Source organism: Phocoena sinus, chromosome 1 (genome assembly GCF_008692025.1).
Source record: "Phocoena sinus isolate mPhoSin1 chromosome 1, mPhoSin1.pri, whole genome shotgun sequence".
In the NCBI taxonomy this organism is placed as follows: domain Eukaryota; kingdom Metazoa; phylum Chordata; class Mammalia; order Artiodactyla; family Phocoenidae; genus Phocoena; species Phocoena sinus.
Window position 1 is genome coordinate 37,754,667 of NC_045763.1, and position 22,136 is coordinate 37,776,802.

Consider the following 22,136-nt stretch of genomic DNA (forward strand, 5'->3'; position numbering starts at 1 on the left):
AAAACCATAATTTGAAACAATACCTGTGCCCCAATGTTCATTGCAGCACTATTTACAATAGCCAGGACATGGAAGCAACCTTAATGTCCACCGACAGAAGAATGGATAAAGAAGATGTGGTACATATGTACAATGGAATATTACTCAGCCATAAAAAAGAACAAAATAATGCCATTTGCAGCAACATGGATGGATCTAGAGATTGTCATACTGAGTGAAGTAAGTCAGACAGAGAAAGACAAATATCATATGATATCGCCTACATGTGGAATCTAAAAAAAAGTGGTACAAATGAACGTACTTACAAAACAGAAATAGAGTCACAGATGTAGAAAACAAACATAGTTACCAGGAATGGGGAGGAGGATAAATTGGGAGACTGGGATTGACACATGCACACTTCTATATATAAAACAGATAACTAATAAGGACCTACTGTGTAGCACAGGGAACCCTGCTCAATAATCTGTAATCACCTAAATGGGAAAAGAATTTGAAAAAGAATAGTTACATGTATATGTATAAATGAATCACTCTGCTGTACACGTGAAACTAACACAACACTGTTAATCAACTATACTCCAATATAAAATAAAAATTGGGGGAGTTCCCTGGTGGTACAGTGGTTAAGACTCCATGCTCCCAATGCAGGGACCCCAGGTTCAATCCCTGGTCAAGGAACTAGATCCCACATGCATGCCACAACTAAGAAGCCAGCAAGCCGCAACTAAGGAGCCAGTGAGCAGCAACTAAGGAGTCCGTGAGCCCCAACTAAGGAGCCCGCCTGCCACAACTAAGACCCAGTGCAACCAAATAAATATTTTTTAAATAAAAAAATTTTTTAATAAAAATAAAATAAAATTAGTATTGAAAAAGATTTTTTTTAAAGAATCAATTATAAGAGTCCTATGCAAAATACAACATTGTGATTCTACAATTAGTGAAACACTTCCATAAACGTGATGAATACCTAACCCAGAATACCTCTACCACCTCCAATCATGGAGAATTAGCAGCAGGGCTTGCAGGGATATCCTTACAATATGACCCTGCTGTAGCCAAAGTTGGTAGTGTTCTACCCAATATGGACCAATCACATTTCCTTTCTGGGCAATTTGGAATTGGAATTAAGATATTCCAGCCTCAGTCTGGCTGCTTTCTAAAATGGAAACCATGTAAACTCAGGAGCTGTTGGCCATGGCGATTTTCTACCATGCAGGCTTGAAGGCAGAATAAGCCAAGGGATTGAGGCAAATTTGCAGAGGAAAAAAAGGCACAGACAAGAACTTCTTGATTTTCCTAATGTGCTCTAATCCCTGATTCCTGAGGCCTAACTGTATCCTGGCTTAAGGTTCCATGAGATATAACTGTATCTTTAAAACAAATTATTTTTGCCTAGCTAGTGTCACCATTCTTCACAGAAGGAAGAATAATCCAAGTTCCTAAAGAATGAAACATTGAGACTTTCCTCGTGGTCCAGTGGTAAAGCATTTGCCTTCCAGTGCAGGGGAAGTGGGTTCAATTCCTGGTCAGAGAACTAAGGTCCCACGTGACATAGGGCAACTAAGCCCACGTGCCACAACTACTGAGGCTTCAACAAGAGGGCCCGCATGCTGCCAAGTACAGAGCCCATGCATTCTGGAGCCCACGTGCCACAACTAGAGAGAGAACCCGCATGCCACAACTAGAGAGAAGCCTGCATGCCGCAACGAACAGCCCACATGCCACAAGAAAAGAAAGATCCCACGTGCCGCAACTAAAACCTGACATGGCCAAAAAAAAGAATGAAACATTTAAGTATCTCTATTGAACCTCTGCCAAAAAGTGGCAACAAATCACCATATCAAAAATTTAGCATTATAAGACCAACATTTTTAAAATTTTACAGCCAGTAGAGACCATGAAGTTCATTTCATATTTTAGGAAACACAAGGACCAGAAAGCATAAATAACGTGCCCATAGCTATAAGGTATTTACTAGCAAAGCCAGACTTAGAACCAAGGATAATGCACTTCTAAAAGTATGTCTGTTGATCATCTGCTTCAAAATCACCCAAGGACTTCATTTAAAACTCAGATTCTTGGGTCTCAACCTTGACCCACTAAATCAGAATCTCTTGGAGTGAGGCCTAGAAATTTTACCAAGTTTCCCAGTGATTCTTATGTACACTAAGAGTTGAAGATCCCCTACAGCAGGGAAGGGGAATATTAATAGCTTTTTAAAAAAAACACCAAGAATTTCACAGGAACTTTCTCATTTAATCCTCAAAATATACCACCAAGGCAGGTATGATCCCCATTTTACAGAAAAACAAATGCAGGCTCAGGAGGTTAAGTAACTTGTCTAAGGAAACAGACCTGTTAGAACCAGAACTGGAACAAAGGTCCACCCAGCACCAAAGCTCAAGCTTTTTCCATTTCATTATTACTTAGTTCAGTGTTTTTCCACTATGAGAGTTGTAAGGAGTTAAGCTAGTCATCTGCATGTAAAAGAGGATCAGGACTTGAGTGCAGAGGAAGGCCAGGCCAATTACAATTTGGACAGAGATGGAAAAGAAACTTTAGAAAAATACAGAATGGGAGAAAATGTAAAATAAAGCAACCAACTTAGTGTACAAAAATATTTGTAAAAGAAAGCAACCAAACCAAGGGATTAGTCTCCAAAATATACAAACAGCTCATGCAACTCAATATCAAAAACAACAAACAACCCAATCAAAAAGTGGGCAGAAGACCTAAACAGACATTTCTCCAAAGAAGACATACAGACGGCCAACAAGCGCATGAAAAGATGCTCAATATCGCTAATTATTAGAGAAATGCAAATAAAAACTACAGTGAGGTATCACCTCACGCCAGTCAGAATGGCCATCATTAAAAAGTCTACAGGGCTTCCCTGGTGGCGCAGTGGTTGAGAGTCTGCCTGCTGATGCAGGGGACACGGGTTCGTGCCCTGGTCCGGGAAGATCCCACATGCTGCGGAGTGGCTGGGCCCGTGAGCCATGGCCACTGAGCCTGCGTGTCCGGAGCCTGTGCTCCGCAACGGGAGAGGCCACAACAGTGAGAGGCCCGCATACCAAAAAAAAAAAAAAAGTCTACAAACAATAAATGCTAGAGAAGTTCAGGAGAAAAGGAAACCCTCCTACACTGTTGGGGGGAATGTAAATTGGTAGAACCACTATGGAAAACAGTATGGAGGTTCCCTAAAAAAATAAAAATAGAACTACCACATGATCCTGCAATCCCACTCTTGGGCATATATCCAGAGAAAACTATAATTCAAAAAGATACATGCATCCCAACGTTCATTGCAGCACTATTTACAATAGCCAGGACATGGAAGCAACCTAAATGTCCACTGACAGAGGAATGGATAAAGAAGATGTGCTACATATATACAATGGAATATTACTGAGCCATAAAAAAGAATGAAATAATGCCATTTGCAGCAACATGGATGGACCCAGAGATTACCATACTAAGTGAAGTAAGCCAGACAAAGACAAATAGCATATGACATCACTTATATGTGGAATCTAAAAAAAGAGAGAGATACAAATGAACTTATTTACAAAATAGACGCACAGACATAGAAAACAAACTTATGGTTACCAAAGGGGAAGGGGGGGGAGGGATAAATTAGGAGCTTGGCATTAACAGATACACACTGCTACATATAAAATAGATAACAAACAAGGACCTACTGTATAGCACAAGGAACTATACTCAATATTTTTTAATAACCTATAAGGGAAAAGAATCTGAAAAAGAATATATACACATATATATATATATATATATAACTGAATCACTGTGCTGTATACCTGAAACTAACATGACATTGTAAATCAACTACATTTCAATAAAATTTGAAAAAGAAAAAAAAGGATACATACACCGCAATGTTCACTGCAGCACTATCTACAACAACCAAGACATGGAAGCAGCCTAAGTGACCATCAACAGATGAATGGATAAAGACAATGTGGTATAATGTGGAATCTAAAAAAAGGTACAAATGAACTTATCTACAAAACAGAAATAGAGTCACAGATGCAGAAAACAACCTTATGGTTACCGGGGGTAAAGAGGGAGAGGGATAAATTGGGACATTTGGATTAACATAGGCACACTATGATACATAAAATAGATAACTAATAAGGACCTACTGTATAGCACAGGGAGCTCTACTCAATACTCTGTAATGACCTATATGGGAAAAGAATCTAAAAAAAGAGTGATATATGTATATGTATAACTGATTCACTTTATTGTACAGCAGAAACTAACACAACACTGTAAATCAATTATACTCCAATAAAAATTTTTTTAAAAAGATGATGTAGGGCTTCCCTGGTGGCACAGCAGTTAAGAATCTGCCTGCCAATGCAGGGGACACGGGTTCGAGCCCTGGTCCAGGAAGATCCCACATGCCTCAGGGCAACTAAGCCGGTGCGCCACAACTACTGAGGCTGCGAGCCACAGCTACTGAGCCTGTGCGCCACAACTAGAGAGAAGCCTGTGAGCCACAACGAAAGATCCCAAGTGCCACAACTAAGACCCGATGCAGCCCTAAATAAATAAAATTTTTTTCAAACTGAATTCAAAGCAATTTTTAAGAAGTTACCAAAAAAACTGTAGGACCATCCTACAGGATAATACCATTTTAATAAAAAAATGTATTTTTTGAACATATAAAATAACATATATTATAGAGAGGCAGGACAGCATACTGATTAAAGGTATAGCCTTCAGAACAAATCTGTATTCAAATCCTTGCTCTGTAACTTGCAGCTATGTGAACCTGGTCAAGTTATTTCAAAACCGCTCTACATCTCCAGTTCCCCATCTATAAAATGGAAATAAATTAGTACCTACATTATAACATTTTATATGTATTAACTCACTTAATCCTTACAATCACCATAGGGTATTGATTAAATGAACAGTGCCTGGAAAATAGTAAGCATTCAAGTTCTGTTGCTTATTATGATTATTATATAAAGATATATATTTATAGTAAATGTCTAAAAGTATGAACTAGGGGGACTTCCCTGGCAGTGCAGTGATTAAGACTCCGTGCTTCTTGGGCTTCCCTGGTGGCGCAGTAGTTAAGAATCCACCTGCCAATGCAGGGGACACGGGTTCAAGCCCTGGTCGGGGAAGATCCCACATGCCGCAGAGCAACTAAGCCTGTGCGCCACAACTACTGAGCCTGCGCTCTAGAGCCCGCGTGCCACAACCACCGAAGCCCGCGTGCCTAGAGCCCATGCTTCGCAACAAGAGAAGCCACTGCATAGAGAAGCCCGCGCACCACAACCAAGAGTAGCCCCCACTCACCGCAGAGAAAGCCCACGGGCAGTAACGAAGACCCAATGCATCCAAAAATAAATAAATAAAATAAAATATTTTTAAAAAAAGACTCCATGCTTCCAATGCAGGGGGCTCGGGTTGGACCCCTCATCAGGGAACTCAGATCCCACATGCCGCAAGGCGCAGCCAGAAAAAAAAAAAGATAAAAGCATGAACTAGAAAGCCAGCCACTAAATTCATTGTAGTAGTTACCTTGGTGGGAAAGAAGAAAAATGAGATAAGGAAGGGAAATAAAGGAGATTTCAACTATAACAATAATGTTTTGTTTCCTTTTATTAAAAAACAAACCTATAAAAAACACAAAACGGTATGTTTGCTAATTTTGTATTTTTTTCACTAATATTTGTTAATTCTGGGTGGTATTATATTGTACTCTTTTCTATATTTAATTTTCTTTTTTTTCTATATTTACTCTTTTCTATATTTAATTTTCATAATAAAAAAAGAATTTTAACAGTTGTTTTCTTTTTTTTTAAGTCTATTGCCAATACAACAGCTATGTAGTATGCTCAGCCCAAAAAAACTGAAAACAATTTGGCAAATAAATAGCATCCCACTGTGCAAGCCAAGTCTCAAGATTCTCAACCTTTTATTCTGCAATAGTTCGACTATAGTTTTTGGTCCAAGGAATATTTATATCTTAGCCTAAAAACTCAAAAGCATTAGGAAAATTTTTGGATAGCCTTACTTATTCAAGTCCACAAACTTAAAATATAAAAGCACTCATGACAAACACTGATATTTAGTTGTAGAGCCCCTATTATATGCTAAAGCAATACTAATTACTAGACAGCTGAGGGATAAAAAGTACAGTCCCCTTATGGGAGTAAGAACTTTATTAATCCATTCTGGAAAAGTGCTGAGCATGGGAAAACTTCCAAACCATGCCTTCTGCTTCCTTGGCCAGCATACTAAATGACCACATTTTAAACGAAACCAACCAAGTTACAAATAGCTTTCAATTTAATCTGATAATTTTTAATTAGCCATAAAAGGCAGCAAAGGTGTGTATGAACAGACTCTAAAACCATACCCTATTTTTTTAAATCTGAAAATAACTAAATTTAAAATCAGGCAATACATTCTTTGAAACTTGTGAGATTTTATGCTGTTTTCAGACTCTCGGTTACTTCTCTTGGTCTCACTTAAGGAATATTACCTTTTGATACAAATAGTGTCCTTTAAAGTATACATTTTGGGCGGAACAGAAAAACAACTACAATTACTCTTGCTGTAAAGAGGCTATCTGATTCAAGAGACTACACATTGTTGATCAAGAATTTTAAGCTTGTAAAAACTTGGAATTCCTAAATGGAAACTGATGATACTGTGAGCTGCTTCCCTAAAAATATCCCAGCGAGAGTCCCAGTGGTTCTTAATTAGGGTCATGTGAAGATTTGGGGGAAGGAGGTTCTTGTCAGCGAGGAGCTACTGTCACAATGGTGGGGGTGTAGGGTGGGCACTATTGGCATTTTAGTGGGCAGTGGCCAGGGAAGCTAAATGTCCTACAATGCACAGAACAGTCCTGCACAACAAAGAACTGTCTTGCCCTAAATGCCAATAGTGTCCCCGTTAAGAAGCACTGTGTCAGAAAAGCTTAATCAGTTTTGTTCTTAAACCAGGAAACAGCCTTCAGCAGTCTTTCAAAAATGCCAAAATTATGTTGCTTACAAGGACACAAATAATTTTTTAGTAATTTTGTTCTCAATTTCAATATTTATAAAGTGGAAAGTTCAAAACTTTTTTCCTTTCTTTTCTGCATAGGAAGGTTTTCAAAGGCTAATTTTCACTTGCACTGGGATTGATTTATTTTTCCCAAAGAAAGTACAATTAAAAGCTTTGATTGGAGAAAGTAATTTGAAAAGCTATCAATAAAAAAGTCAATGGGGCTTCCCTGGTGGCGCAGTGGTTGGGCGTCCGCCTGCCGATGCAGGAGACACGGGTTAGTGCCCCGGTCCGGGAAGATCCCACATGCCGCGGAGCGGCTGGGCCCGTGAGCCATGGCCTCTGAGCCTGCGCGGCCATGGCAGTACCGCAAAAAAAAAAAAAAAAAAAGTTTCTCTTTCAAAAAGAAAAAAAAAAGTCAGTGAACTAAATATCCTATAACCAATATTATATATTTTATCTTTTCAAAGTAGGAATTCCACAAATCATTTTCCAGAGAATCAAGAAACTTTTAGGACTCCCAAGTAGACCATACGCCCATCTGAAATGCTTATGTAAATAATAACAACTGTAGCCACCATTTACCATAGGCCATGCATTCTACCAAATGTTTTTGCGTTTTAGGTAACCTTTATGACAACTCTGCAAGGTAGGTGTTATCATCTCCAATTTAAAGGGAAAGAAATTAAAACACTGAGAGATTAAATTCAAACAAATTCAAACAACTAGTGACAGACTCTGGATTCAAATCAAGAGTTCCAAATCCAAATACTTCCCACTATGACATGTCTCCTCCAGAAAAACAGCTAAATTTCTGTGAAAAATTACAGCTTACTAGCTAGGTACTAAGCTACTACTATTCTCCACCCTAATTTAACAACAGAGACTAAAGAGCACACAGATGATAGCTCCACCAGCCGCTGAAGCAAAAGCCTTTAGTCTCTTCATCACTTTCTATAGATCAAAAAATTAGCATTGGGCTTCCGTGGTGGCGCAGTGGTTAAGAATCCATCCGCCAATGCAGGGGACACCGGTTCAAGCCCTGGTCCGGGAAGATCCCACATGCCACGGAGAAACTAAGCCTGTGCGCCACAACTACTGAGCCTGCACTCTAGAGCCCGCGAGCCACAACTACAAGGCCCACGTGCTACAACTACTGAAGCCCGCACGCCTAGAGCCCGTGCTCAACAAGAGAAGCCACCGCAATGAGAAGCCCGCACACCGCAACGAAGAGTAGCCCCCACTCGCCGCAACTAGAGAAGGCCCGCGCACAGCAACAAAGACCCAACGCAGCCAAAACCTAAATAAATAAATAAATTAGCATTGGTTTAAACAGACTATTTAAAGAATGGATGCCAAGCTGACAGGAAAGATATGCCAACCCCCAATCAGCCCTTCTTTTCCATTCTAATGTACAGCATTAGTTGTTTCTTACACTTTCATTCCACAGGAATGAAGTAGATGAAATTTCACAACAACATAGATGTAAATAAAATCCTGTAACGCACTGAACAGCTATCAACCAACAGGTAACAGGATATGGCAAAGTGTCAGCCAGCACCCATAATCTTCAACATCCATCCAAATATGGAATCATGTGTGTACAGAGTTGGTAATGAAGTCCCACAAGTGAGTAAAAAGGATTTCTGAGAATTCAGTGGACTTTTATACCCTGGATATAAAGAGTAGAAAAAGAATGCAAACATAATATCCTAATATCCTAATCATACTTTGTCTTCTTTCTATCATCATAAAAATCCCCTCTCTAATTCAAAATGAAACAAGGATTCATTACGGGTAAGATGTAGCCCAGAAAACTGGCCATTTTCCTGAACAGGAATACTGATAAGTACATTAGCTGTATATCATGACCAACCACATGGCAAATCTACATCACAGTCTGCTCAGCTGCTGTCCTTTCTATGGACCAACAAAGCAAATACAGACACATTTCAGGATGACTGCCTAATTAAAAATAAAAGCAACACTGCTGAACTTGCCATCCTGCTGTGAAATAATGAGTTGCAGTTTCCATTCAAACCAAAAGCAATCTAACATAAAAAGTGGCATCCCCTATTTAATTAGCCATGAGTATACACAATGGCATATATTAGTGCCAGACAGATCAAAAGCCAGTTCTTAGAACTGTTATTATCTCTTTTGGATACGCATATTATATGCTGTTGTAACTACAATCCACCAGGACCTAGGTCATGACATAAAACTGAAACTTAGGTTGAAAGTTGAAAAGGCATTTAGAGGTTAACTAGTCCAATCTTTTGGCCAATTCAAGAATCCCCTCTGTTAAAAAATCAAATGTTAATTGGGTTCCCACTAGGTATAGGGCATTACAAGTTTGTTTTCTTTTTTTAATATTTATTTATTTGGCTGTGCTGGGTCTTAGTTGTGGCATGCAGGATCTTTTTTTTTTTTAGTTGCAGCTTAGTTGCAGCATGCAGGATCTAGTTCCCTGACCAGGGATCAAACCCAGGCCCCCTGCATTGGGAGCACAGAGTCTTAACTGCTGGACCACCAGGGAAGTCCCAAAGAAGTGACTTTAAAAAGGTGAACAAAATGGGAATTTCCTGGCAGTGCAGTGGTTAGGACTCGGGGCTTTCACTGCCGTGTCCCAGGATCAATCCCTGGTTGGGGAACTAAGATCCACAAGCCTTGTGGTGCAGCCAAAAAAACTGAAAAGTAAAAAGAATAAATAAAAAAATTTTAAAAGGTGAGGAAAAACCGAAAGCAATCTACAGATTTAATGTGATCTCTATCAATTACTCATGACATTTTTCACATAACTAGAACAAATAATCCTAAAATTTATATGGAACCATAAAAGACCCAGAATTCCCAAAGCAATCCTGAGGGAAAAAAACAAATCGGGAGGCAAAACCCTCCCAGACTTCAGACAATAGTACAAAGCTACAGTAATCAAAACAGTGTGGTATTGGCACAAAAACAGACATATGCTTAACGGAACAGAATAGAAAGCCCAGAAATAAACCCACACACCTACAGTCAATTAATCTTCAACAAAGGAGGCAAGAATATACAATGAAGACAGTTTCTTCAGTAAGTGATGTTAGGAAAAGTTGGACAGCTGCATAGAAATCAGTGAAGTTAGAACAGTCTCTCACACCATACACAAAAATAAACTCAAAATGCTTTAAAGACTTAAATATAAGCCATGACACCATAAAACTCCTAGAAGAGAGCATAGGCAAAACATTCTCTGACATAAATTATACCATTACTTTCTTAGGTCAGTCTCCCAAGGCAATAGAAATAAAAGTAAAAATAAACAAATGGGACTTAATCAAACTTACAAGCTTTTGCACAGCAAAAGGAAACCATAAACAAAATGAAAAGACAACCTACAGATTGGGAGAAAATATCTGCACACGATGCGATCAATGAGGGCTTAATTTCCAAAATATACAAACAGTTCATACAACTCAATAACAAAAAAAAAAAGCAGCCCAATCAAAAACTGGGCAGAAGACTTAAATACACATTTCTCCAAAGAAGACATACAGATGGCCAATGGGCAAATGAAAAGGTGCTCAACACCGTGAACTATTAGAGAAATACAAAACACTGGTCAGAATGGCCATGATTAAAAAGTCTACAAATAATAAGTGATGAAGAGGGTGTGGATAAAAGGGAACCCTCCTACACTGTTGATGGGAAGGCAAATTGGTGCAGCCACTGTGGAAAACAGTATGGAGGTTGCTTTAAAAACTAAAAATAGAGTTGCCATATGATCCAGCAATCCCACTCCTTGGCATATATGCAGACAAAACTCTAATTCAGAAAGATACATGCAGACTTCCCTGGTGGTGCAGTGGTTAAGAATCCACCTGCCAATGCAGGGGACACAGGTCCGAACCCTGGTCCAGGAAGATCCCACACACTGCAGAGTAACTAAGCTCATGTGCCACAACTACTGAGCCTGTGCTCTAGAGTCCATGGGCCACAACTACTGAGCTCATGTGCCACAAGTACTGAAGCCTGTGAGCCCTAGAGCCCACATGCCTCAACTACTGAGCCCATGTGCCTCAACTACTGAAGCCTGTGCTCCCTAAGGCCCACATGCCGCAACTAGAGAAAGCCTGCATGCAGCAACGAAGACACAATGCAGCCAAATTATTTATTTATTTATTTTTTATTTTTAAAAAGAGGCCAAGGGAACATCAACATATACAGGACAAAAAGAAATAACAGAGGTAAGAATAAAACCAAGAGGAAGTAAGTCACACAGGTCAAAGGTGGGAACGATAGGGCTTCCCTGGTGGCACAGTGGTTAAGGAACCACCTGCCAATGCAGGGGACACGGGTTCAAGCCCTGGTCCAGGAAGATCCCACATGCCACGGAGCAACGAAGCCCATGAGCCACAACTACTAAGCCTGCACTCTAGAGCCGGCAAGCCATGGCTACTGAAGCCCGTGTGCCTAGAGCCCGTGCTCTGCAACAAGAGAAGCCACCGCAATTGGAAGCCCGTGCACCACAACAAAGAGTAGCCCCCCACTCACCACAACTAGAGAAAAGCCTGCACACACCAACTAAGATGAAATGCAGCCAATAATAAATAAAATTTTTTTTAAAATAAAAAGGTGGTAACGACAAACATATCAGATGTCACAAATCAGTCAAATAATATGAAGAAAAGTGTCCACTGGATTGGACACTACAGAGGCCAGAGTTAACTCAGCCTACTGAAATAAACCACTAACAAAGAGCTCACTAATTCCTCCATGCCTGTTCTATTATTGAAAAGTTCAGATCATTACAAAGCTTTTTCTTTACAAGGAAAAGAAAGCATAGAGAAAGCACAGTACTATATTCAAATTCTGACTCTGAAGGAGAATTAAGAAGTTTAACAACTAAATACAATAATGAGACTTCATTGGATCTTGATTTGAACAAACTAGTTATAGAAGAGAGCTGGGGAAATTTTAATAAGAAATACTATTAGCTGATAAAAGAAAGTTCTATTAATTTAAGTGTGATAATGATATTAAGATTGTATAAGACTTACTTTTGGAGATGCACACAGAAATAAAAGTGAAATATCATGTCTATACTTGTGTTAAAATATATCAGAAAAAAAAGATGTAGTAAATCTTACAAAATGTTAATTGTTAAATACAATTCTTATATGGGTAAATGGGTGTTTGTTACATTTTTCTCATAATAATAACAAAAAAGGCTTCAGAAACAAAAGATGATAAACTATTTGTCAATTAAAAAAAAGAATCCTGAAAAACTGAAACCATTTCCACTAAGATCAGGAACAAGGCAAGGTTGCTCACTCTCACCACTATTATTCAACATTGTTTTGGAAGTTTTAGCCACAGCAATCAGAGAAGAGAAAGAAATAAAAGGAATCCAAATCGGAAAAGAAGTAAAGTTGTCACTGTTTGCAGATGGCATGATACTATACATAGAGAATCCTAAAGATACTACCAGAAAACTACTAGAGCTAATCAATGAATTTGGTAAAGTAGCAGGATTCAAAATTAATGCACAGAAATCTCCTACATTCCTATACGCTAATGATGAAAAATCTGAAAGAGAAATTAAGGAAACACTCCCATTTACCATTGCAACAAAAAGAATAAAATACCTAAGAATAAACCTACCTAAGAAGACAAAAGACCTGTATGCAGAAAACTATAAGACACTGATGAAAGAAATTAAAGATGATACAAATAGATGGAGAGATATACCATGTTCTTGGATTGGAAGAATCAACATTGTGAAAATGACTCTACTACCCAAAGCAATCTACAGATTCAATGCAATCCCTATCAAACTACCAAAGGCATTTTTCACAGAACTAGAACAAAAAATTTCACAATTTGTATGGAAACACAAGAGACTCCGAATAGCCAAAGCAATCTTGAGAAAGAAAAACGGAGCTGGAGGAATCAGGCTCCCTGACTTCAGACTATACTACAAAGCTACAGTAATCAAGACAGTATGGTACTGACACAAAAACAGAAATATAGATCAACGGAACAGGATAGAAAGCCCAGAGATAAACCCACGCACATATGGTCACCTTATTTTTGATAAAGGAGGCAAGAATACACAATGGAGAAAAGACAGCCTCTTCAATAAGTGGTGCTGGGAAAACTGGACAGCTACATGTAAAAGATTGAAATTACAACACTCCCTAACACCATACACAAAAATAAACTCAAAATGGATTAAAGACCTAAATGTAAGGCCAGGCACTATAAAACTCTTAGGGGAAAACATAGGCATAACACTCTATGACATAAATCACAGCAAAATCCTTTTTGACCCACTTTCTAGAGGAATGGAACTGAAAACAAAAATAAACAAATGGGACCTAATGAAACTTAAAAGCTTTTGCACAGCAAAGGAAACCATAAACAAGATGAAAAGACAACCAAGACAACCCTCAGAATGGGAGAAAATGTTTGCAAATGAAGCAACTGACATAGGATTAATCTCCAAAATTTACAAGTAGCTCATGAAGCTCAGTATCAAAAGAACAACCCAATCCAAAAATGGGCAGAAGACCTAAATAGACATTTCTCCAAAGAAGAGATACAGATTACCAACAAACACATGAAAGAATGCTCAACATCATTAATTATTAGAGAAATGCAAATCAAAACTACAATGAGATATCATCTCACAACAGTCAGAATGGCCATCATCAAAAAATCTACAAACAATAAATGCTGGAGAGGGTGTGGAGAAAAGGGAACCCTCTTGCACTGTTGGTGGGAATGTAAATTGATACAGCCACTATGGAGAACAGTATGGAGGTTCCTTAAAAAACTAAAAATAGAACTACCATACGACCCAGCAATCCCACTACTGGGCATATACCCTGAGAAAACCATAATTCAAAAAGAGTCATGTACCACAATGTTCATTGAAGCTCTATTTACAATAGCCAGGACATGGAAGCAACCTAAGTGTCCATCGACAGATGAATGGATAAAGAAGATGTGGCACATATATACAATGGAATATTACTCAGCCATAAAAAGAAACAAAATTGAGTTATTTGTAGTGAGGTGGATGGACCTAGAATCTGTCATACAGGGTGAAGTAAGTCAGAAAGAGAAAATCAAATACCATATGCTAACATATATATGGAATCTAAAAAAAAAAAAAAAACAATGGTCATGAAAAACCTAGGGGCAGGACAGGAATAAAGATGCGGACCTACTGGAGAATGGACTTGAGGACACGGGGAGGGGGAAGGGTAAGCTGGGACAAAGTGAGAGAGTGGCATGGACATATATACACTACCAAATGTAAAACCGATAGCTAGTGGGAAGCAGCCACATAGCATAGGGAGATCAGCTTGGGGCTTTGTGACCACGTACAGGGGTGGGATAGGGAGGGTGGAAGGGAGGGAGACGCAAGAGGGAAGAGATATGGGGATATATTTATATGTATAGCTGATTCACTTTGCTATAAAGCAGAAACTAACACACTATTGTAAAGCAATTATAACTCCAATAAAGATGTTAAAAAAATAAAAAAATCCAGGGCTTCCCTGGTGGCGCAGTGGTTAAGAATCCGCCTACCAATGCAGGGGACACGGGTTTGATCCCTGCTCCAGGAAGATCCCACATGCCGCAGAGCAACTAAGCCCGTGCACCACAAATACTGAGCCTGCACTCTAGAGACCGTGAGCCACAACTCCTGGAGCTCAAGTGCCACAACTACTGAAGCCCTCGTTCCACACCTACTGAAGCCCGCACGCCCAGAGCCCATGCTCCGCAACAAGAGAAGCCACAGCAATGACAAGCCCGTTCACTGCAACGAAGAGTAGCCCCCACTTGTGACAACTAGAGAAAGCCCACGCACAGCAATGAAGACCCAACGTAGCCATAAATAAATAAATAGCATCACAATTAAGTTAAAAATCTCAAGATCTACTAAAAAAAATTTTGCTAGAATAAAAAAATAAAAGAGCTTAGAGGGAAGAGCAGATGATATACCATGGCAAACCGTGTTAGATAATTCAGAAAAGATCTAGTGATGGCAAAGATACTGAGATTGAAAAAGCATGTAAAGACATAAAACTTCATGAAATGAGAGCAGAAAAAAAATTTTCTAAAATAACACTGTTACATATTATTTAAAACATATGTATGTGACCAAAATAAACAAGACAAGTTTAAAAAATTCTGATTCCAGCTAAGTAGCTGAATCATCTTGGGCATGTTACTTAACTTCTCCCCCTCATTTATAAAATAGAGGTAAATATTAACTATATCTCACTGAATTATAATGAGAATTAATGACAACACACTAAGGAATTAAAGGATAAAAATGCATAAATGAAGCAAAAGGCAGGGTGCATAACACACAGTAAGCATTCAGTAAAAATGAGTTCCCTTTCCTCTCTCTTCCCCAGCCCAACCTTAATCCTAGTTCTGGATGCTGCAAGTATACAACAAATTAAGTCTGGTTTTCTTCTTTATGATACATTTTCAGTTACCAAGTTTTCTCCAGGGCACATATACACAAGTCTTTCAAGTTTCCCATGAAACATGGCATCAAGAGCTCCCTGGTTATCTTCTTTAAAGTTTAGCCTTAATTGCCCTCCAAACTGTCAAAGCTCCTCTAAAACACAATAGCAAAAAAAGTACACAATATTACATATATGGTCTAACTAGGACAGAATTGAGTAGGATTATTATTTCCCATAATCTGGATATAAAAAACATAGTTTCTGATCTTCTAAGTACACTAAATGTATCTAAAACTTTTTATGCTGGAACATGAAACTTGACACAAGATCAACCGATTGATATTAGATCCATTCAAATAAGCTGAGATGCTAAAGTACTAAGAGGATTATGAATTTCCAGGATAGGACTTCCCTAGTGGTCCAGTGGTTAAGAATCCACCTGCCAAGGCAGGGGACACGGGTTCAATCCCTGGTCCGGGAAGATCCCACATGCCGCGGAACAACTAAGCACATGGGCCACAACTACTGAGCCTGCACTCTAGAGCCCGCGAGCCGCAAGTACTGAAGCCCGCGTGCCTAGAGCCTGCGCTCCACAGCAAGAGAAGCCACCGCAATGAGAAGCCCACACACCTCAACGAAGAGTAGCCCCCACTCGCCACAACTAGAGAAAGCCCGCGCACAGCAACGAAGACCCAATGCAGCCAAAAATAAATAAATAAAATAAATAGATAAATAAATTTCCAGGTTAATCTTTATTTTGATAAATTTTCCTATTTGATTTTAAGAAGACCACTTAGGTCAAATAGGCAACTCACCTCTTCTGATAAAGTTGTTAGAAGTCTATTTCAGAGGCTGGCAAAGAAAGCAATCAAGAGAAAAAGGAAGTTAGATTCCTGGGGTTAGGGCAGGCTCTGCTATAGTTTACATTACAAAGGTCAAAGGAGGAATCTGATAAAAGGCAAAACAAAATTAATAACATGAAGTATTGTCAAAAAATATTCACCAAAAAATATTTTTCAACCTTATTTCTCTCTCAAGTGTATTATTTCCACTAAAGGGAATATTTTATAGCCATTAAAAGTGAGTTACTGGGCTTTCCTGGTGGCACAGTGGTTGAGAGTCCGCCTGCCGATGCAGGGGACACGGGTTCGTGCCCCAGTCCGGGAAGATCCCACATGCCGCGGAGCGGCTGGACCCGTGAGCCATGGCCGCTGAGCCTGCGCGTCCGGAGCCTGTGCTCCGCAATAGGAGAGGCCACAACAGTAAGAGGACCGCGTACCGCAAAAAAAAACAAAAACAAAAACAAACAAACAAAATAAGTGAGTTACTATAAGCAGACATAAGATAAATGTACAAGAATGTATTAACTTACATGTTGTCAGTAACAGAAAAAAACTGGAGACAATCCAAATGTCCATCAATAGGGTAGGTTAAATAAACTGGAGTACATCCAAATAATGTATTATATAGTCATTAAAAGAATGAGGTAGGGCTTCCCTGGTGGTGCAGTGGTTAAGAGTCCACCTGCCGATGCAGGGGACACGGGTTCTTGCCCCGGTCTGGGAGGATCCCACGTGCCAAGGAGCGGCTGGGCCCGTGAGCCATGGCCGCTGAGCCTGCACATCCGGAGCCTGTGCTCCGCAGCGGGAGAGGCCACAACAGTGAGGGGTCCGCGTACCAAAAAAAAAAAAAAAAAAAAAAAAAAAAAAAGAATGAGGTAAATTCTATATATACTAACATGGAGAGATGTCAAAGTTTCACTGTCAAGTGACAATACCAAGATATTGGTATTGTCACTTGACAGTGTCACTGTTGGCAAAATAGAATGTATAGTGCAATCGTATTTTTATTTTTTAATATAATAGTAAACATTAGTATATATCTAAAAAAACAATTTAAAGGAATGCATATATTAAACTTTATCTTGGTGGAAGAGGTGATTATAAGAAAGACTTTTTTTTTTTAATTTATTTTTGGCTGTGTTGGGTCTTCATTGCTGCATGCGGGTTTTCTCTAGTTGCGGCAAGCAGGGTCTACTCTTCCTTGCTGTGCATGGGCTTCTCATTGCAGTGGCTTCTCTTGTTGTGGAGCACAGGCTCTAGGCACGCGGGCTTCAGTAGTTGTGGCATGTGGACACAGTAGTTGTGGTGCACAGGCTCAGTAGTTGTGGTGCATGGGCTTAGTTGCTCCCCAGCATGTGGAATCTCTCCGGACCAGGGCTCAAACCCATGTCCCCTGCATTGGCAGGTGGATTCTTAACCACTGTGCCACCAGGGAAGTCCCAAGACTCATTTTTGTATGGAATACGTTTTTGTTCAGTTTTTTTATAATGATCTTGCATTACTTTTGCTTAAAAAATGAAGATTAAAAGCTTAGAACAGGGCTTCCCTGGTGGCACAGTGGTTGAGAGTCTGCCTGCCGATGCAGGGGACACGGGTTCGTGCCCCGGTCGGGGAAGATCCCACATGCCATGGAGCAGCTGGGCCGTGAGCCATGGCCACTGGGCCTGCGCCTCCAGAGCCTGTGCTCCTCAACGGGAGCGGCCACAGCAGTGAGACGCCCACGTACCGCAAAAAAAAAAAAAGCTTAAAACAACTAAAAATCACCGTTTCATCCCTCCCACTACAATAGCTTAGACTACATGAGATGAAATTTATATGTTAAGTGCGAAGAGGGAGCGGCAAAAATATAAAAATTGAATAATCAATTATTATAATTATATAAAAGTATGCACTGGAAAAAATAAAGGAATTATACCAAAGTGATAATGTTTTTTTGGGTAGAAAATGTATGACTTATTCTTTACTCTTATTCTAAACTTTCTGTAATGTTATATTGACAATAAATATAGCAAACTGAACATAATTTCACAATCAATGTATAATGAAAATGAGTCTCTTAAAGCATTTAATTATTAATATACAGAAATACAAATATAAAAGCTGACCTGTAGTAATTCGACCAAATTCATATTAACTACAGCATACTCCCTGGCATTTCTTTTTTCTGAAAGGGGTTTGCTTCCTTAAAATATTTTCTTTCTGATTTAAATTCAGGAAAAAAATTCTAATTCCAGTTAAAAATGTATTCTGTAATGTAACTATGGAGCTTTAAGAGGACTTTTAATGTGATTTCCTTATACTTGTAAAGCTTCAACAAGACCAGAGCCTTACCATGCCAGAGGGTTATCTGGTCTTAAGAATCCAAAGGAAAGAGTACATGACTATTATAAAAGGTATTTTCAAACAATGCCTATTTTCATAGTTCTTTAATATATATACACATATATACTTTTCAAATAACGGGTTATATTCCAGTCTGAAATTTCACTTCTGTTTAAATACAATTGTCTTTGATAATATCTCTACTATTTCATAAGCATGAAAGATTTCAACATTATTTCAGACTAGTGGGAAGGAAGCAAACTGCAACCTGTAACAGTTCACATAACACACATGACAGTTAAAAAAAAAATTCAGGGGCTTCCCTGGTGGCGCAGTGGTTGAGAGTCCGCCTGCCGATGCAGGGGACACGGGTTCATGCCCCGGTCCGGGAAGATCCCACATGCCACGGAGCAGCTGGGCCCGTGAGCCATGGCCGCTGAGCCTGCGCGTCCGGAACCTGTGCTCCGCAACGGGAGAGGCCACAACAGTGAGAGGCCCACAAACCGCAAAAAAAAAAAAAAAAAAAGAAAAAATTGAATGGCAGCTTCCCTGGTGGCACAGTGATTAAGAATCCGCCTGCCAATGCAGGAGACACGGGTTCGATCCCTGATCTGGGGATATCCCACATGCTGCGGAGCAACTAAGCCCGTGCACCACAACTACTGAGCCCGTGTGCCACAACTACTGAAGCCCGTGCGCCTGGAGCCTGTGCTCTGCAACAAGAGAAGCCACCACGAGAAGCCCGCACACCGCAACGAAGAGTCGGCCCCGCTTGCCACAACTAGAGAAAGCCCACATGCAGCAACGAAGGCCCAACGCAATCAAAACTAAAAATTTTTTAATTAAAAAAAAAATTCAATGACATTTGTTGCATATAAAATTCCTTAGCTTGGCATTCAAAGACTTTGCTCTACTAAAACTGGCCTAATCATTAGCCCCCAGACTTAACCCTCCTTTCAAGTGTAGCTTTCCCCTCCTAGCTTGGCTTAAGTGATGTTCATCTCATTCCAGCTGTTGTGCTCAGTTAACATCTTCTTGGTCTTCCTATCTTCACTCTCACACCTCTCCCAATCTATTCTCCAAAATAAGTAAACTTTTGAGAACTTTTCATGTGTGATACAAAGGCTCTTTCTTATCTGGCCCCTGCCCACATCTCCGGCCTCATCTATCTCTATTCGTCTACCCACAGACACAATCTGCTCCAAACATAGAGAACTACTTGTAGAGTCCTGCTCACACTTCAATACCTAGAAGGAATATTCCTTCTCCCTGGCATGTTCTTCTTGACCTCTTCTACTCTCCAGTGTATGGCTCTCCAGTGATCATCTGATATGGGAAGTGTTCTCTGACCCCTCAATCTCTTTTTTCTGTGCTTTGATAATGCCTTCCACAAAGCTCTGTTATTATAGTTATCCACAAAGCTCTGTTATTATAGTTATCACACAGTATTTTAATTGTTGCTTATCTGTCTCTTTCATTGGACTCTGAGCTCTGTGAGGGTTAGACTTGAACTTACCTCCCTGGCACACAAATTTTAATACTACTATATGAATCAAAATCTACAGTGGATAAAAAAATGAAAATAAGTAAGACATTGAGATTCTGTACTTCCTATATAAAAACATATTCATTCTTTCATTCACTCAGTCAACAAATATTTATTTAGCACCTACTAAGGGCCAGGCACTATGCCAGACCCTGGGAGTTGGTAATGACAATGCAAACACATACACAAAAAGAATCCTGAGAGTCCAAAATGTTAACATTGGCTATTAACTCTTTGAATCTTGGGGAGATCTGAATAACTGAAAATCATCTCTATTCCCCAATTCCTCCTTAATGAACATGCATTAATTTTATAATCTTACACACACACACACACACAAAAGGGAGGGGTCCTCCCAAATTACAAATTCCTACCAATCAGTAAGAATACAATACACAAAGTAAATAATGTGCAAATTTGTCAACCATAGCTAATGTGAAAGCAAAACAAGTTTTGAGAACTTTTAGTCAGATTCCAATTATACCTAATACAAAGAACAACAAAGACTAAAGTATGCAAAAATACTTCAGGATTTCCACTGTGCCTACTTTTGAAAAAGACCCCATGCAAATTGTCCAAGAAAAACACTGACCACAAGATCAATACCACCCTAGTTTCCCACACTGCAGAAAACAAAAATTTGTCATCCTATTCCATTTAATGCAGGAGAAGAGATGACAACCTCTATACAATTTGTTCAGAAGACAAATTAATAAGTAACACCATATTTCATCTGTATAATGATTTACAGTTTACAGTTCACAAAGTACTTTGACCTTCACAATAATTCTATTTTCTTGTTCCCACTGGATAGATTAAAAAACTAATGATTGAGATGAAGAAGGTCTTTCTAACTACGACTCAAAATCCAAAAGCCATAGAAGACAAGATTGATAAGTCTGTCTACATAAAAATCTAAAAGTTCTGCATGGGAATAAAAGAAGTCAGAAGACAAATGTCAAAATGGGAAAATATTTGCAATACATACCCCAGACAAAAAAATTTATCTTATTACATGTATACATGATATATATACATAAATACACATATATCAATACATATATAAATACATATTTATATCATATATAAAAAGAGAGAGAAACTTAAAAATTAATAGGAAAGAGGCCTATGACTCAAAAGAAAAACAGGTAAAGAATTTAAACACGTAGTTTACAGAAAAGGAAACATGAGTGATCAAACAATATAAAAAGATCCTTAACCTTAACGTAATATTTTAAAACTTAAAACTACTCTGAGGTATCATTTTTCTCTATCAGATTGGCAAAAATTCAAGTTTGATAACAGTAAAACATAATCTTAGTAACACCAATCCTGAAGCCAGAATACTTGGTTTGAATTTCTGCCACAATAACTGTATGATTTGGGCAAATCACTTAAAGTCTCTATTCCTCAAGTTATTAATCTGAAAAATGGAGATAATAACAGTACCTACCTCAAAGGATGTTATTAAGATAAAATGAAGTAATGTATATAAAGCACTTAGAACAGTATCTGGTACACAGTAAGTACCATGTAAGTATTAGCTATGATACAGCTAATGTTGGTGAGTGAACAGGCAATGCACATTTTGGAGCAACCCCAAAGGGAAGCAATTTGGCAACATATTTCACAGTTATAAATGCATATATCCTTTGACTTAGAAATCCCACTTTCTATAAGGTGATCCCACAAATATCCTTTTACACATGTAAAATGACACATGTTCAAGGGTCTCCATTACAGAATTGCTTATAATATCAAAAGAGTAGAAGCAACACACATGTACAACAATAAGGAACTAGTTAAATTATGATACACCCATTCAATGAAATACCATGCAGATTTTTTGAAAAAAAGCAGAAACTCTCTATGTACTGATCTGGAAAGATCTCCAAGATACATTAAGTGAAAAAA

At 38.9% G+C, this 22,136-nt stretch overlaps 1 protein-coding gene across 3 annotated transcripts in view; it reads right to left on the minus strand.

Annotated features, from left to right (window-relative positions):
- The window catches only part of TESK2 (testis associated actin remodelling kinase 2), a 135,602-nt gene that overhangs the window by 103,604 nt on the left and 9,862 nt on the right, over positions 1 to 22,136 (minus strand). Inside the window, exon 2 of one of the 3 annotated variants that reach the window (XM_032607412.1) lies at positions 16,328 to 16,364. The exons of the other annotated variants lie outside the window; for them this stretch is intronic. The gene's annotated coding sequence lies outside the window, so the exon portion shown is untranslated. The remainder of the gene's footprint in view (positions 1 to 16,327; positions 16,365 to 22,136) is intronic. 3 annotated transcript variants of the gene reach the window in all.